Consider the following 6000-nt stretch of genomic DNA (forward strand, 5'->3'; position numbering starts at 1 on the left):
GAAATCCTCCAAGCAGTCTCTGGTGCAGATGCCTTAAACTTTTTTGCTCCTTAATTTGCCTGTCATGTTCTCTTTGGGTCAAATACAGTATGGTGCCAGAGTGAAAAACTTGGACTTTTTTTATAGATAAGATGGAAATAAAACATCAACATCTTTAAATAAAAAGAAGCCTCAGTTTTTGCATTCTTTTTCATGTCTGTTATTGTTTCTGTGTTGTATGAAGAGTCATTTTAAAGTGGACAACTGATTATTACAACACCACATAAAAATCTGTTGATAACGAGGCAGCAGTTACACATTGTGGTGGAATTTATACCAAGCCTGAGCCTTCCTGCTGCACAATGCGCATTTCTGGACTTCCATTGTTTTTTGGGTTCATAAGAATTTTGAATTCTTTGAAGTCGCTTTGTTTTTTTTTTTTGCTTTTTTTTTATCCGCAGCCTCCTGACTCCTGAATTAGAAAAAAGTTGTCTGTCCAAATATTTATGGACCTAACTGTAGATAGATCAATAGATACTTTATTAATCCCAAGGGGAAATTCACAAAGAACAAAATCACCAGCACCCGTTTTGTGCAGGTTTGTCCATGTTGTTTTAGAAAGGAAAAAGCAGAAAGCTAAAGTTTTTGGTGAGATTTTTCCATTTTAAAAGGAGGCCAGCTCTGTGCTTAGCCACACTGCTCATCTTATCCGTGGTAACCTTTGATCCACAGGGGCCAATGGGATTAAGTAAATTTATCTAATCTCAACTAATAATCTAAAAAACCAGTTGATCATTCAACATTCCTTCCACCACTTGTCAACTAATAATCTAAAAAACCAGTTGATCATTCAACATTTCTTCATTTTCCTTCCACCACTTGTCCAGGACGGAGTCGAGGGGTAACAGTCTTAGCAATGAGGCCCTCACGTCGTCTTTCCCAGCCACACTCATACTGTGGGATCCCAGGGCATTCTCAGACATAATCCTCCCAGCGAGCCCTGGGTCTTCCCCAGGGTCTCCTCCTAGCTGGCCGTGCCTGTAAAACCACACGGAGGCATCCTGGGGGCATCCATATCAGATGCCCAAACCACCTCAGTTGGCTCCTCTTGATATGAAAGGCCTCTACTAGATGTCTGTACATCTCAGCCTGTCTCACAGGGAGAGTCCAGCCACCCTGTAGGGAAAGCTCATTTCAGCCTCTTGTACCGACGATCTCATTCCTTCAGTCATTACCCAGAGCTAATGACCATAGGTGAGGGTAAGAACATAGACTGAGTGATAAATCGAGAGCTTTGAGCTCTGACTCAACTCCTTCTTCACCACTACAGGTCAGTATATCAACCACACAACTCCGCTCAACGCTTCCAGTCTGTCTGTCTGTTGAGCTCACCATCCCTTTTCCCCTCACTTCAGATCAAGACCCCGAGATACCTAAACTCCTCCTAAACATGATAATTAGTTGGTGACGCATCAATCGGTTTCATCTTGGTTTGGCTCTGTCGCATAATCTGCCCTTTTCCTTTTCTCTGTATTTTGTTATCATGCATGCACGTGACGCAGAAAGTGCATAACGATGTTGATTGGCCCTGTGAACTTAGCATTGACACGCAGCAGCTTGGCTCTTTAGGAAATCTAAAGCTTTAATTAAAAATAGAATGCAGTGTCATCAGTTCATTTTCATTGCTCTCTGTTTAACATTACAGCGAAACTCTTACATGTGCTTTTCACTGCATTGCCATTTGGCGTGACTCTCGCTCCATATGCTTTGTAAAATGACAACACCGAATGTAGCAAGCGGAAAGTTAAAAATCAACATATGATTTTAGTGCGTCTGTATAGTGGGAGCCACAGGGGGTGTCTGAGAGCCACAAACACAACAACACAGACACAAGTCCTCAGTAAAAATGTAAGGTTTATTGTTAAACAAACTAGCCATGTAAGCAGTAAAAAGCCCAGGGTCCTAGAAACTGTTGAAATCGTCAGGAAAAAAAAATTGAAATGTAGAGATGTCAGGTAATTGAAAGGAATTACTCTGGGCGTCTCTCTCCTAGGAGGTTTCGTTTTGCCGGCGTGCTCGCATCGCTTGTGCATTAGCGGCGGAAGGAAAAGTAAAAGGGGACACCATTTTGCTGATGTAAGTGGCTAAGCGACTTTCTCTTTCTTCAGACGTTTTGTTTTGCTGACATGCTGGCCTAGCTTGTGTTATTAGCAGCTAAGCGAGTTTTCTGTTTCCTCGGATGTAGAGCCCTTACCCTGACTCCACCTCTCACTTACAGGCCGGACAAACACAAACACTTCCACATGTAGACGTTTATATATAAGATAGCTTACAAAAGGCTTTGTTAACAATATCACACCACCAAATGGCATCTTTTTCTCTTCTATCTCTCGTCTTTCTCCTCCACTCTTCCCAGGCGAGTATTGCCTATCTCCTCAGCCGGCTCCATCTCGCCTGGATGTGGCTCCTCTTATCTTGTACCTGCAAGTACTTCCAGCACTGGAGCGTAGCCAATGGAAATATGTCCGGGTCAATCAGAAGTCTTACAAAGTAGGGATTACTAATCCCAATAGTTCCATGTGGTGCCAAACTCGGAACAGATGCAGATATCTGTGTGGGAATCCTGTTCTGTTGCGTATCATGGAAGCCACTGCAACAATTACAGTGTCACCAACTGTTCCTTAATTACATTGGCCTCCATGGGTAAGGAACCATGCCTTGTCCCAGATGGGACACCAGTTGATGCCTGTCATTCCTTACAGTAGTTAAACCACTGCATCTATATGTGATTGGATTTGAGCACATATGGCATAAGAATATAATACTGTCTGAGTACACATGGGCACTTTCAGTTGTTTTGAGGCACAGTAGCCATGTGCCCAAATCGGACGACTTCATGGCACACTGACTGCTTTGATGCTCCATCGGACACTCAGCGCAGTTTTGTACAGAGCGTCATTTGTTACAAGCCATGGCAGAATGTAACGGAACAAATGTAGAATGATATGTGAAATAAGCTATGGAAATCTGGCAAATTGGAGGTGCACTTGTGGAAAATGTCAAACCTCCACTGACGACAGCTGCTACAAGCAGACAAGCGAATAGGAAACGTACAGTATCCTGACCATATGGAAATCTATACTAATAAAAGGCAAAGCCCTCACTCACTCATCACTAATTCTCCAACTTCCCGTGTAGGTAGAAGGCTGAAATTTGGCAGGCGCATTCCTTACAGCTTACTTAAAAGTTAGGGAGGTTTCATTTCGAAATTCTACGCGTAACGGTCATAACTGGAACCTGCTTACGTACATATATACAGCAATAGCTTGCAGCTCGGTCACCGTGTGAGGCAGAGTTGCGTCCCTCATCATCACGCCTCCCACGTAATTGAGTGCCTGCCCATATAAGGCCGTCCGTCAGCAGCAATCCAATAGACACGCTGCCGCTAAATATTCGCGGGTGAAGGACTGTGCTTATGCAAACAAAGATGAGATGGTCAGGGATAGACTAGTGTTTGGCACAAACTCAGCGAAAGTGCGAGAGAAACTTTTAAGTGCGGGCACTTAAAGCCGTGGACATCGCAAGATCGCACACATAGCACAGCTGAGAACCTTCATTGCATGTACTCCGAGCGGCTCACGTGAACTGACTGTGAACGCAGTATGCAGAGAACAAGTGAGAGCTCCAAGGAGGGCTGAACAAGAAACGCATTACACAATTGAGAAGGCAGCAAAAGAATATGAAGCGAGTGACGCATACAAGTATATTCATAAGTGCAACTACTGCGGAAACAAAGCACGGTGTAAACCTTAAGTTTAAATTAAGTTCATAGACACGCTGCCGCTGGCGTTTGTCATGCCTACGACGAATACGATATTCGCAAGATACAAGTTTAATGAGAAGATGCAGGGTATAAACGAGACTTTTGATCACTTTGTAACAGAGTTAAAATTGCTGTAATGGAGTTAAAATTGCTGGTGAAGGACTGTGCTTATGCAAACGAAGATGAGATGGTCAGGGATAGAATAGTGTTTGGCACAAACTGAGCAAACGTGCGAGAGAAACTTATAAGTGCCGGGCCTGAGCTAACATTTAATAAAGCTGTGGACATTGCAAGATCGCACGAGATAGCACAAGCACAGCTGAGAACCTTCGATACATGTACTCATAGCTTCTTTAACACACTACTTCTCCGCTGCGAAGCGCGGGTATTTTGCTAGTACTACCAATAATCGGTGATCAAATGTTTTATTTCCAGTTTACTTTTGTTGTCACAAGAAATCACGTTGTCCTAAATTGAAAAGCTTTGCTGCTTCAGACTGGACGTATTCGGTAAGTTTAAAGGCTTTTCTTTTCATATTTGACCCGGGTGTAGATCACCTCCTGTAAAGAGAAACACAGGACAAGATAAAGTGCTGGGGCACCTTGGAGGCAAACCCCGCATAACTGCAAAAACTAAAAAAGGTTTCGACAGCAATTAGAAAGTAACAGCTGTCCACTTCAGATGTGAGTCAGACTTACTGACTGGGCATGCGGTGATGTTGACTCCAAGTCCCCGGTGCTGGAAGTGACATGATTGCTTATCACACCGCCGATCTTCAGACCTGAGGACAGGAGGAGAGGAGAGGCAGTAAGTGATAGAAAAAATGCAACTTCATTGAGTTACTTCATATAAACTATGATTGCGAAGAAACAATTTCAGCCTGAAAATATCTAATTTATGCTTTGAAGAATCACTGAGCGTGCAAATCTACATCAAGATCCTCTTTAAAAGTTGACAGAGATGAACACTGGTTGTCTGGCAGTTGTCTTCTCCAGGTGCTGTCGGAGAGGATCAGATGCACGTTGCCCTACGTAGCTGTTTGCCAGCTGCAGGCTGGTGTACTATTGGCACTGTACAAAACAGACAAGAGCCGACCAAACAGATGTCTTGTGACTGTGTCAAACTGCATATATACAAGAATGAACCATTTTAAACAAACCAGATAAGAAAACTCACCCCTGCCTCATATTGGTTCTAAGAAAAAATGAACATCATAATTCTTGAATCATTCTCCAATGTGCAGAATTTGTGTTCTTTCCTTGTGATCTTCTTTATTAGGCTTTGCTGGTTAAGGCTTTGAACTTCAAACCCTGTGGTTGTGGGTTCGGATCCCACCACTGACACTTTGTGACCCTGGGCAAGTCATTTTGCCTTACTGTGCTTCAATTGGAAAAAGCAAAAAGAAATTTAACCAATTATATCTCAATGTAAATCTGTGTATCCTCCTCCAGTCCAAAGTCGGAGATATTCGTTCCTTCAGACTTGTTGGCCAAGGCTCTGGGCTGTAAAGCTCAGTAACACAACTTCCATTCCAACCATTGTACCACTGCCAGCCGGCGCTCACATTATAGTGACATGGGGGTGTGGATGTCGTGCAGGGAAGCTCCTTGGGCTGGCATTCTCAATACAAATACACTGGTACATTTCTTAGGTTAACTGGTAAATGTAAACTGGCCTTGTGTGACCATGAGGGTGAGTGCACCCTAAGATGGACTGGTAGCCCCCAGGGTGGGCTCCTGCCTTCTGTCTATCGTTGTGCCTCTCTATCATGCAAACCTAAAAGTAGTTGGAAGGCCGAGGCCTTTTTAACATACAACACCTTGAACAACGAATCCAAAGAGCTCATCGGAAGGTGACAAATGAAAGAACAAAATGACGCTTGTGCTGGAAAATGAATCACCTAAAGCATTTTTGTCAGTGTTTTAAAGAAAGACACGACTGAAGTTCTTCTGACAGATGGAGAAGCTGAAGTGCAGTAGCAATGCTAATTCTGCAGCATCCTCGTTTGACATGAATTTCAGCACAAATGACTGATATGACAGAGACAGTGCAGCAAGTGGGATTAAAAACCCAAGTGAAATTATTAGATGCCTAAAGAATTTTACACAAACCTTCATATTTTAGTGATCACAGACAAGACACATTTGTAATGTTACATCGTGCCAAGCTGATGCCTTCTGTTTGCCAGCACTTGATAA

The sequence above is a fragment of the Polypterus senegalus genome, chromosome 17, assembly GCF_016835505.1.
Source record: "Polypterus senegalus isolate Bchr_013 chromosome 17, ASM1683550v1, whole genome shotgun sequence".
Taxonomy (NCBI): Eukaryota; Metazoa; Chordata; class Cladistia; order Polypteriformes; family Polypteridae; genus Polypterus; species Polypterus senegalus.